This window comes from Leiobunum rupestre, chromosome 9 (genome assembly GCF_980474605.1).
Source record: "Leiobunum rupestre chromosome 9, qqLeiRupe1.1.hap1, whole genome shotgun sequence".
NCBI classification, from domain to species: Eukaryota; Metazoa; Arthropoda; class Arachnida; order Opiliones; family Sclerosomatidae; genus Leiobunum; species Leiobunum rupestre.
In genome coordinates this window covers 4,507,756-4,521,008 of record NC_143392.1, presented here as the reverse complement: position 1 = coordinate 4,521,008, position 13,253 = coordinate 4,507,756, and the positions used below count along the sequence as shown (strand labels likewise).

At 31.6% G+C, this 13,253-nt stretch overlaps 1 long non-coding RNA gene across 1 annotated transcript; it reads left to right on the top strand.

Moving 5' to 3' along the window:
- Window positions 1-231: 231 nt before the first annotated feature.
- On the top strand, window positions 232-599 carry LOC149926330 (uncharacterized). The gene is made up of 3 exons (XR_016473808.1): window positions 232-325; window positions 398-484; window positions 544-599. It is a non-coding gene; the product is annotated as an uncharacterized LOC149926330 (long non-coding RNA).
- Window positions 600-13,253: the final 12,654 nt, after the last annotated feature.

Below are 13,253 nucleotides of genomic sequence, written 5' to 3'. Positions count from 1 at the left end.
TTCATTTTTAGTGACCAACGTGTTTTTGTATGCGGCAGTGAAGTTTTTACAAGTAGGATTGTTGTTCCAACCTCCTCGCTGACGAATTGTGTTAAAATATAACTCTAAATGGTCTTGCGAAAGTTTGTAAGTTAAAAGGTACCTTAAAAAATAAACAATGGTTTACAAAATCTGGTATTTGCCAAAAATTTTAAGTGTATTTAAAAAATATATACTTCAGTGGTCCATCAGGGGGAACAATGTACTTCTCTCCAATGTCCAAAACACTGTGAATTGTGACACCAAAACCAATAATGGCTGTCTTTCTTTGGCTTTTAAAAATCAAGTTGCCTTCCAAGTCTGTTAAATTGAATAGAAGTTCTTTAGTCTTCATTATATCACGTTTGGTTATTTCAAGGTTGGAAAGCCGAATTGGTGCCTTGTAACCTTTAGCCCATGGATTTCGAGAGTTCAATACATCAAACAAACTGCAAGGAACAGTGAGGTCAGATATGGTGTCAAAATTGTTTAGAAAAGTTGCTTAAGAATTGTTTTTTTTTGTAGATACCGATCAATTTTTGATATAAATTTAGATGTTGGCCCGCTTCCTTGAAACACTGGATCACCAACCTCTTTCAAAAATTCTATGCTTTTTGCCACAGAACTGCTAACTGTTTGTGCGGCCAAGTTGACTTTCATTTTTTGAGTTTTAAACTTAATATGAAATTTTGATAATTTGTTAGACAACGTTAATCCTTCATATTCTTGATAGCTCTGAAGAGTAGAGAGGGACTAAATATGAACGCTTTTTTCCAAGATGGCCGCCAAGATGGCCACCAAAACAACCCCCCCACCCCCCAAAATATTTTTCAAAAACAAAAATTTTTGTCCTTGGAAAAATCGAAAAACATATTTTTGTTTTCAATCTCAAATTTCACCTTGAAGATGATCTTGACCTCGACGCCTGACACCTGTTCACAACCACTAAGCCTCGGTCTATCACCCCAACAAGTTTGGTCACGATCGGACAAGGTCGAACCGAGATATCGGCGGTAATATGTGACCCCACCAAATACTTATGTTAATTTACTTTTGGTATCGTTTTTTTTCGTTTTTTCGTTTTTCGCCGTTTAAAATGCTAATTAGTTATTTGCGAGATGGGGAAACGAATTCGCGACCTTCGCTTTATACCCTTGGCGGTTTTGGCCCCACCCAAAATACTTTAAATAATTAAACTAATATAAATAAGTTTTTCATTTTTCGCAAATATTTTTTTATTTTAAAACAATGCTATTTTAAGTAATCAAAAAAACACAATTAGTTATTATAATAATTAATAACTATGATATTTCAATATATTTTTTAAACACTTAACAACATATGAAACACTACCAATAAAACTAAAAGCTAACAAATTAAATTAATAATAAAGAATTAAAGAAGGTTGTATAAATAATTTGAAGGCTGAAAAATATAAAAACACAAATGTTAAAAATATTTTAAGTGTATAATTAAAAATAATTATAATTACATCAATTCGTAGAAGATATTTTTCCTCGTCGGGTTGGAAATTCAGGCTAGAATTTATAAATATAAATAAATTAACCTATTAAAAACGAATATATCTAAAAAATATTTACCACAAGAATTCTTTTTGTTGCTCTAACATCGCACGAATAAAAACACTGGTTTTGGTCTTAATCGCTTCGGAAGTATACAGTTCGAGAATGTCTGAATTAAAACAGATCGAATGTTGTACAGTGCCAACATGTTGAATTTGATCTAACATATGAAGTTCAGACTTTAAATTCTTGTGATTCCATCGCGAAATTTGACGAGTATTACAAAGAATAAACATTCTTACTACTCGAAGAGAAAAATTTTTAAAGATCGCGGCAAAGAAAGTACAGGCTTTAGATGTAATTCACCAGGCATCTTGAGTCTAGATTTCTCCTGGTAAAATCCTTTACATTGAGATTTTATAGTTTAAGCCCGACTTTTATTTAAAAATTTAAAAATATTGTCTTTGGGAATAATTATTAATTTTTAATACAACGAAGGTTAACCAATTATCACTATCCTTCTTAAACATGTTTTTATAAATTAATAAAAACAATTATATTCAATTTTTAAAAAAACAACCTAGTACAAAATGTACTTATACATTTTTTCAGTTAATATACTAATCAATTACAAAAACAAACATAAAACATTAAAGTTTAACAGATATTAGTATAAAAAAGTACATAGAATACATGAAAAAGAACCGGAAAAAAACCAGAAAGAATAATAAATAATTAATGGGTCGTTTGATATGAGCGGTAGGATCAAGTGTATATAGCGAAAGAGATGAAGAAACAAAAAAGATAGCGCAAGAGATGAAGAAACAAAAAAGATTAGAATATCATTTCTTGAAAACTTATTGGATAAAAAGATGAAAGCAAAATTTAATATAGAGAAAAAAAGAACTTTACAACAATCCCAACATTAAATTAATAAAGCTAGTTAAAAAAAGAAAAAGTAGATTATGAAATATTAAAAACAACCTCCACCGCCTGAATTAAATTAATAAAGCTAGTTGATTTGGAAAACATATTTAAACACTTAAACTTTCTAAAATAAAAACATTTAAAATAAAAAATATAAAACATTTTAAAAATTAAAACCTTTCACCAAAATAAACAAATTAAAAAATAAAAACACAAAAAAGTCTTTAAATAAAAAAATTAAAATTTTATAAGGTTTGAGTCCTATTTCAAAAAATAAATAGTTTTAGTTTTTTTAAAAAATGAATAAATTATTGTAAATACCTTGAGTCGCAGTTGGAAAAGTTGCCGACGATCGTTTAAATTCGAATTCGGTCGAGATAATTTGCAACTAAATAAAAATATTTATTTTAATTATTGTAATTATTTTTTTAAAATTAGTATTCCTTACTCTAAAGTTGTAACTATTTTAACTTCTTGTCGATCCAAATCATTAATAAAAAATAGAACGATCATGCCTAATTCTAAACGGATGTTATATCTCGTTAGGCGAAAGTCAGTTGTAATAGATAAATGTTTTTTTCGAAAAAAGGAAACTTGTTGTAATTGAAAGAGTATCAAAAGATCACGTTGAAGGCTCCTACGATTTTTATGTTGATGGAACCATGGGATCTTATTTAAATTTTTATATAGTCGCATATGTTTTCCAATTAGGCGTAAAATTTCGTAAGAAAACCAGCCTTCAAGAGAGGATTGAGTGTGGAACAATAAGCCGTCAAACTCAAAAGCCTCGTGGGGACAGACAAAATTAACAGAATGAACGTCAAATAGACAAGAATTGTTATTGATTCTTCTAGAAAAAACCGAAGCGAAAACAGCTGGCGATAATTTGAAAGAATTTTTTATAAAGGGACAGGCAAAAACAATTTTTTTAAAGGGTTCTATTAATGCTTTACACTCAAGAAAAACAGTTCTCATACAGTAATTTTCAACTCTAATTGAAATATCGTTAATTTTAAAAAGGTTATAATTCCTAACTTTACGTAAAGCTAAATATTTTAGTGAAAAAGGGTTAATAGCGAGAGGATGAGTAATCTTACCAGAAACAGTCAAAACTTCGCGAGAGCCCATGGTTTATAAAAGGAATACGTTGAAAATCACGCTTTTATAAGAAAGATTTCAGAATATTTAATTTTTACATCCTGATTTTAACCTGTTTTAAAATCAAGTCAAAAGACAATTTTTTATCAAATACACCCTGCAGAAATATAATTTTATCCCTTCGTTTAAATTTTATACCTCGCAGAAATATATTTCTTCCCATAGAATTTTAAAACATCTAACCCTGTAATTACCAAAATTCTTACATCCATAATCGATTTTTAAAGCAATATAATATTAAAACTCTTAGGGTGTTGTCTTTTTTTGTCACGAAAATTAAATATAAAGTCCTTCAAAAAAATAATTAATAATTTTATATTTTTTTACATGTCTACATATTTAAATTGTTATTCACAAACAATTTTAAATACCGTTGAAATACTGATAAATTATAACTAGGTTCTATCCTTGTAGTATTAATCACTTTAATATTCAAGGTTTTATATTTTGAAAAAAATTAATGAAAAATACATTTGGTATAAAAGGGCAAAATTTTACTATTGAATCATAACAGGCTAAAATGGCGTCCACAAGTAATAGTCAAATCTCCGAGAGTCAGGTAGTTTCAGTTTTCGATAGTCCTGAACAGGAGATGTTAATAGAGTCGGACGAATCGGATGGGGACTATATTCAAGAGATTCGTCGCATGTCAAACATCGAACAAGTTGGAATCGAACAATCAGTGAAAGTCAAGAAAGGGGGAGTGTCTTACGAAACTAAAACTCCGAGAAAAAAAGCGAGCGACAAGGGGTTTTATCTAGATATCCAGATATATTCATATAAAAACATCAAACATCTTCCCCAAGATGAACTCTGGAAGGGTGATTATAAGAGGGTGAAATTCTTAGCTAACACCCTATCCATGGATGTTATTCGACTCATAAACTCAACAAACAGGCTGAAAAAATTAATTGAGCAGACGGAAGGAAAAATTGTTGTTCCACCCACGAAGGCAAGTTAAACTCATTAATTAATTATTCGTAATAGTAATTAGAATAATATTTTAGACCTGGAAACGAAGTTAGAACATGGAAGACTCGAGTGATTACGATTCGGACTCTCAATTAGACTTTTCATCGTTAAACAGTTTTAATTATAAAAAGTTTTATAAAATTAAAAAATTAAGCCCTAGAAATTCAAAAAAGTGGAAATGTAAACAACTGGACATTGACCTAGAACTAATATACTTAAACGAAATCCCCACACATTTATTTTTTACAGTATTTGAAAAGATTCTGTCCAAAATTATCAAATACGTAAGACAAGAAGCACCCGGTTTCGATTTCCTCAGATTTGCAATTCAATCGGAAAATTTAGAACATCCAATTAACATTAAATTTATTAAAATTGATCAGTTAACTGTTTCTCGAATATTTAACCATATAGCTCGCGTTGCTCAATCAAAAAAAAATTCTTACTAGATGGAGAAATTAAATTTAGTATAATTCTTTTGAAATCCCCACAGAAAATGGGAAAAAAATTTTTAGCTTTAAAAAACAGAGATATTATCGATCTTGATGCTTTTTTGAAAACTAAAACCAATTTTTTCTATATCAACAATATCGATAATTTATGCGTAGCAAGAGCCCTTACAGTAGGAATAAAGCTTTGTGAAATTGCCGAGTACAAAAAGAAAAAACTTTCGTTAACAAGTGTTCTTAAAGAATATAGAGCCTTAACACTCTTTCGTAGTAAATTGCAAACTAAAGCCGCTAAGAAATTACACGATGATGTAGGAATTGCTCGAGGCGCTGTAGAAATTGGCGATATAGCTAAATTTCAATCATATTTAGCCCCAAAGTATCAGATAATAATATTTAACGCCACGGAAAATTTTCAAATTTATTTCAAGGGTTTTCCCCCTGCCGAACACAAAATTCTACTTGTAAAAATTGGCACGCACGTTCATTTAGCTAAAAATCTACATTCCATTTGGGGCGGTGTAGCTTCATGTTTAGATTGCGAAAAAAATTTTTATTCAACCGCTCGTAGAAACAAACACCACTGTTTTGACACTAGAAATATTAAATGTAAAAGGTGTTTAGGTCGAGAATTTCACGAAATTTTAGAAATTCCTTTAATTCGATGTAAACTTTGCAATAGATATTTAAAACAAGGGGAATGTTATAGTTTTCACCTAAAAAATGAAACTTGCAAGCTTTTCCACAGATGCGAAAAATGCTGTGTTCAATTTGAAACTTCAAAAACTCACAAATGTGAAACAGCTTGCGAATCTTGTAAAATCGATCATCCTCCAAACCAACATTATGTTAAACAATCGACATTTAAAAAGAATCCAAAATCCTATGTATATTTCGATATTGAAACCATAATTGAGAATAATGTGCATAAACCCATTCTCTTAGTGGCCCAAAGTGAAATTTTAAATCAGCCTGTGGAAACTATGGTTTTTGAAGGACAATATTGTGTAAATAACTTTCTCAATTTTTTGTTTCAACATGAACTTATTTTACTTACGGATGGGAAACGAAAGAGAAAAACTATTAGACCAAAATTTACCAACCTCATCGTAATGGCCCATAATCTAAGATCTTTCGACGGAGTGTTTATTATTTCTAAATTAATTAATCATGTCATTCCCGAGGTTATTTACGATGGAGCCAAGATATTCACTATTTATATTAAAGGGGTAGACATTCGTTTTGTAGATTCTTTGAACTATGTTAGTGCTCCTTTAAGACATTTTCCTAAAATGTTTTCTTTGCCTCAATCTAAAGGATATTTTCCCTAAATTTTTTGGATGAAAGACACTTTGAACTATTCAGGTAAAATTCCGGACGAAAAATACTTTGAACCCCATAAAATGAAAGAATTTGAATACCGAGACTTTAAAAATTGGTATTCACACAAACAGCTCGAACCGGTCTATTGTATTAAATCAGAATCCAGAGCGTATTGTCTTTTAGATTGTAATTTATTACGCTTAGCTATGCAGAAATTTCGCATCTTATATACAGAACTAATTGAAATTGATATCAGTAATTATGGGGGTATTTCTCTTTCTGGGGCACTTAATAATGTATTTATCGACAAGTTTTTAGAACCATATACACTATGTACTAAACCGGCTATCGGTTTGGCAAGTAGACAGAATCAAAGCGAGATTGCATTAAAATATTTATCTTGGTATGAAAAGGAAAATAATTTAATTTTGCAAACTGTCAGATCCGCGGCTGGGGAACAGGCTGTAGGTCCGTATTTTGTAGATGGCTACTGTGAAAATCCACCCATAGTAATTGATGTAATGGGTGATTTCTGGCACGGTTGTCCAAAACATTTTTCTGGTTCGAGCTTTAATTCAATTGTCGGAAAATCATTCAAAGAAATTAGAGAAAGAGAATTAGACCGAAAAGAATTTATTGAACAAAATTTACCAAACCATACATATATTCAAATTTTTGAATGTGAAATATTAGAACTGTTGAGAAAAAATGCCGAGGCGAAAGTATTTTTTAATACAATTAAAATTATTCCTAAAATTAACCCTAGAGATTCGCTAGTAGGTGGCCGTGTAGAAACAATCAAGCTGTATCATGAAGTAGAGCCCTTACTTGGAGAACAAATCCGATATTTTGACTTTTGTAGCCTGTATGCCTATTGTTTACAAAAAATGGAGTACGGTTGTAAAAATGTTAAAGTTATCACACACAATTTTGATTATGCCCCAGACGCCTATTTTGGAATAATTAGTTGTCGAATCCTCCCCCCAGAGACCTCTACTTACCCGTTCTTCCATACCGATTTAATAAAAAACTTTATTATCCTTTATGCGGAAGTTGTGTAATAAAAAATGACGACAAATGTACCCACAGTATTGACGAACGCGCTATAACGGTAGTCTTACCCTCGGTGGAAATCTACTATTCAATAAAAGAATGTAACTACAAACTGTTAGAAATTTTCGAAGTATACCACTATAGTATTACAACAAATTTTTTCAAATCATATATTGATATTTTTTTTAAAGCAAAAGTTAAAAATTCAGGATTTCCACCCAATATTAAAACATATCAAGAGCAAAAAGAGTATTTAGACGCGATATACGAAGCTGATGGAGTACGGTTAGAGCCTGAGGAAATTGTTGATAACCCATCCTTAAGAACTTCCGCGAAATTGGCGCAAAATTCGTTATATGGCAGAATGGCGTTAAGAATGGACAAATCATCAACTAAAATTATACATAGATACTCCCAATTAACAGAGATTATAGCAGACACATCGAATAAATTAACAGACTTTCATTTAATCAACAACGATGTTGCCATGGTAAGCTATAAAAAAAAAGTGAGCTTGCACCAACTTTTCGCAAAGGTAACGTTATTGTGGCTTCCTTTGTCACCAGTTACGGTCGTATTCATCTGCATAAGCTAATTAATAGGCTGGGGAAGCGTGTAATTTATTATGACACGGACGGAATAAAATTTACACATAAACCACACGAGTGGCTACCCCCCCCCCCTCGGTGGTAATTTAGGTGAACTTACGTGCGAGACTCCGAATTCATATATCACAAAATTCGTATCAACTGGACCAAAAAGCTACAGCTATAAACTTGAAAATAATCGGACAATTATAAAACTTAAAAGGAATAACTCTTACCAGGGAAAATTCAGAAATCATACATTTCGACGCCTTCAAACAAATGATTTTTGTGCCAAATACCGAGTTTAAGGTGAAAATTCCCTTTAACGTAATAAAAGATAAGTACAAAATGCTTTTACGTGTTGGCAACTTAAGTAAAACTTTCAAAAAGACTTTTTGTAAACGTGTGCTACAAGATAATATTTCCAGTGTCCCCTATGGTTATTTAGAATGTGAAAATAATGAATTGTAAAATAAAGTTGTCTTTTAATTATAAATCTAAAAAACATGTAACAAAAAAACTTGCAAAACAGGTGTCATTTAACCACATAGTTATAGTAAATGAAATCTCTTCCGAAAATCGAGTAAATACTTTATTTTTAAATAACCTAAGATTTAAACTTTTAACTTCCAAAATGGAATTTTTACTAAAAAACGGGAATTAATTATTTTTTGGTGAAGGAGATATTATGATTTTATTTTTTTATTCAAAATGTTATTTTTGTATGTTATTTTGAAACTTTATATAACTGGTGAAGGGATGGTTTTGATAAGAAACATTAAACTTTAATAAAATAATTTTTTAAATTTAAAAATGTGTTTGTTTATTTTTTCATATATTCTATAAAACAGGCAATGTACTAACAAAATACGTAGTATGTTGTTTTTGTTTAAACAGTAATGTCTTATATAAAATTTCTTTCACCGTTTCGAATGATGGTGTCAGGCCCTACTATGTCGGGCAAGTCAGCATGGACGAACTCACTAATTAGATGGAGGAATGAATTAATTGATAAACCTCCTATTAAAATTATTTATTGTTATTCGGTTTGGCAATCAGGTTACCACGATTTATCTCAGTTTTTAACCGATATAGAGTTTATTCAAGGACTTCCGCCAATGGACAGCGAGTTCTGGGAATCAAATAGAAATTCTTTACTTATTATTGACGATTTAGCAGACGAACTTTACAAAAATGATCAAATTGCGAAATTAGTTACCGTAGACAGTCATCATTATGAAATTTCAGTTGTATTAATCTCACAAACCCTATTTCCTCGAGGCAAACAATCTCGTTTAATCTCTCTTAATATGTCATATCTAAATCTGTTTAAATCTCCTCGAGATCTAAGTCAAATCCAATATCTGGCCAATCAAATATCTCCAAATAACACAAAAATAATTAAAATGGCCTACGATATGGCTACTGGAGAACCTTACAATTCACTATTTATAGACACATCTGTAACCACTCCAGATAGCTTACGATTAAGATCGTACACATTTAATCAAAACGGACCACAAATGGTAGTTTTTTCCAATAATAAATAATTTACTATATTATTATCAAGTTCATTAAAGAAAATGACACCAAAAAAGACAGTACGTAAAAAAACTACTCCTATTGCAAATCCCTCTGACAGGTTTAAAACACACTATCCATATTTAAATTTATTGTATAAATCTAAAGGAGGGATACGTAAAAATTTATTAGCTAACAGTTCTCCAAAGCAATTAAAAGCCTTACAAAGCGTTTGCAAAAACTTGAAAGGTGGTGGAATTATATTATCTAAAGCCAAAAAAAAACAACTTTCTAAATATAAAAAAACAATACGCTTCTTAGCCAGTCCGAAAATTTCGCAAAAAAAGAAGCGTGCTCTAATAATTCAGAAAGGTACGGGATTCTTCATACCGGCTTTATTAGGCTCTATTGTTCCTTTAATTGCCAATTTATTCAATAAAAGATAAAATGAAAAAGATGATTTTAGTTCCCGCCTCGAGTGTCGGACAAATATCTCAAGAAAATAAACAGCTTGTTTCTCCCCAGGAAACGTATTATAACTTGTTAGATAATGAGTTGCAAAATATATTAACTTCTAATTTAAACAGCCGCTCTAAATTGCGAGAATTTCTAAAAATACTGAGCGAGCCCCGGGAAATGAGAAAAGCGATTCCGGTACCTAAAGTTGAAATTACAAACTTTCAAGCCCCCGGACCTGTTGCTCCATTAAATTCCCCGTTCACCTCGCAAATTTATTCACCTTTCAAAACGCCCGAGGGAGTTAACGCTGGCGACGCTGCAGAGGTGCGTTTAAATACTATGACACGCAAAATGAAAGAATATCTCAGCGAGAGAGAAAACGAGTAGAGTAGAAAATTCCCGAGTCTCTTAAAAAATGTAGAATCTTGGAAGAGGAAAGCATCTACGCCGATTGTTAAGCAACAAAAGACAATTACCGATGATAGAATGCGTAAACGATTAAGTCGAGAAAATGAAATATTTGAAGAATACTTAGAAAATACCGATATTGGAAGTCAATTAAGCCAGGAAGATGATTGGGATCGAGAGCTGTCTTTGGAGGAGGGTGCTGTCGGTGGTGTTTCAATATCGCCGCAAAAAAAATTAAAATTACCATCCCCCCCAAAAAAATCGCCGAGGCCTAAAAGACAGACCCGCCCTCCTTCTCGTTGGTAAGAATAATAAAAATGTGTAAAAAATAATTATGTGTGAAATAAATAAACATTTTTTTATTTTAAACAAATCGATTTATTTTGTTTCCACTCTTTCATCAAATGAATACATATATTCAACAACGCTAAACTATCATTTCTTTTTAAATCGAAATTATACAATTCGTTAATTATTTTACTGTAAGAAATCCCCATACATCTCGAGGTTAGAAAATAAATCACATGTTGTCCGCAGTTTTGGCTTTTATTTGATTGAAATTTATGAGTATTGTGTCGAATACGCTTGCTATATCGCTCTAGCAAAAATCCATAATCACGATGTGATCTTCCTAGAGAACAAAAAAAGTCCAGAGTGTCGCCCGATTTGTAAACAGCCGTCCAATGAGACCCTGGAAGCGTATCAGGATCGGTGTTGATTACGAAACAATATGATTTTTTTTTAATTGGAACTTTTGGTAATCTATTAGCGGGAAACACTCCGATAAATTTATCTCTCGAGCGGGGGTCACACTTAAGTATAGCTTGGATTTGATTAGTATTCATCTTTCACGTCACTGTCAAAATGCATAATTTCTCATATTGATCTTTTGTTAAGTTGATTCCTCTGATAGATGGTTTTAAACTACCGTCTTCTTTTTTAAAATGTCGCACGTCAAAAGTTTCGTTACATTTTACAAGGTACGTGTCTCTTCCTAAATCGAAGGCTTTGTCGCAAATTCCAATATCTAAGCTGTATTCGGGACTTCTTTTTTTAAATTTCATCGCGGATGAAACTATTGTTGCGCTCACGCCAAATATTACAATCGCGAGACCCAGGAGAATGTGTACTTTACCCATGGATAACAAAATGTTGAATAAAGACTGTAGCGCTCTACACTTGAATTTTAACTATTTCTTGAGCGTAAAAAGCTCCTTTAATTATATTGCCGGTCAAATCTTTCACAATATACATACAGGGATCTCTCGTAATTACTCTATGAATTTCAAATATTTCGGCTGTAAACGTTCCCTTGTATGCTTTATCAAATGTTGTTTTTGCAACGGCTAATCGAACTTTATCCCCAATTTTTAAACTTGACTTTCCAATCATACTAAGATTGCCATAGTTTTTTTCCCAAATTGCCGATTCATTGTTTTTATTGACATCTTTAGGGGCGATTCCCGTTGTTGAATGTTTTCGAGCGTTATAAGCTTTTGCAATTAATGGTAGTTTATTAAGATAGTGTAAATCGCCGGTCTTGGTAATTATTTTAAAAATTTTATATTTTACCGTGCGAACGAGTCTCTCGACCATAGAAGCTTTTTTCTCGGAGTACGTGAGGTAATGGTGGATGTTATAACGCTTTAAGAGAGCGCGAAATGGGGCGTTTCGAAATTCTGTCCCTGCGTCGGTACATAAATTAAGGGTTACTCGTTTTTTGAAAATCTCTCTAAAGGCCTTCACAATCTCGCTCGAGGTTTTATTTTTAATTGGCAGAATAAAAACGAATTTGCTTAATATATCCTGAACTAATAACGTATAGCGGTACTTTTTATTAAAAGTTTGTAAAATAGGGAGGTCTAATAAATCGGCCATAAATGTCTCATCAATCGTCGTTACATATAATTTGGTACGTTTAAAATTTAACCTCCTAGCTTTGTGTTGTGTGTAGGTTGGTTGTTTACTGAGAAAATTTTTAATTTCTTTTTCCGAAATTTTGGGAAATTTTTTTCTTAAAGTAACACTGTCAGAATAACTGTATGGGCTTTCAACATCGTAATAAACTTTACTTAATTGTTTGTCTGTTTTTGACACCACCATCTTTAAATATGTGAATAGAAATAATAAAAACAGATTATAGTAAAAGTTTTTATTTTAATAAATTAAATCACATTTTAAGTTTGAAACATTTTGTACAATATCAAAATATAATTGACTTTCTACTATTAAGGGATCAAGACCAAATTCCTTTTGGAATCTTACAACAATATGATCGTAGTTTAATTGGGGGATAGCTATTAATATCATATTTCCCACTCGGTCTTCAAAATTTGTGCTAAATCCTAGTTTACAAGAGACATCGTGAGCAATCGAAGATTTACAATGCGGATTCTCACAATTTTCGGTAATTTCAAACATTTTATCCGTGAGCTCATGTACAATTATGTCACGCATAATATTTTTTGCCGACAAAATTAAATTAATTTCCTGATCGATTGTATGTTTACAATGTTTTAATCTTTTCCACCCTGCTTGGTTGAGATTAAAACCATAATTTGTTGAATAAAAAAGATGATACAAATGGTTTTTTCCTCTGGCACAAGCGCGTACATCCACGAGTTTTTCCTTTTGTCCCTTGAAACAGTCGATTTTTATCTTTGAACCTTCAAGAGGAAGCCAGGTGTGAAAACTAGCAACTTGGTCTTCAAAAAAATCAGTTATTTCCTTTTCAAATGTGAATAGAGATTGCCAGGCTTCCAAATTCAGTTCAAATTCGGCGCAAGTGTCTAGTCGGTAAATTTTGATGGATGGATTTACATAACCTAGCACCGTTACTTCTTGTTTAGGTGAGA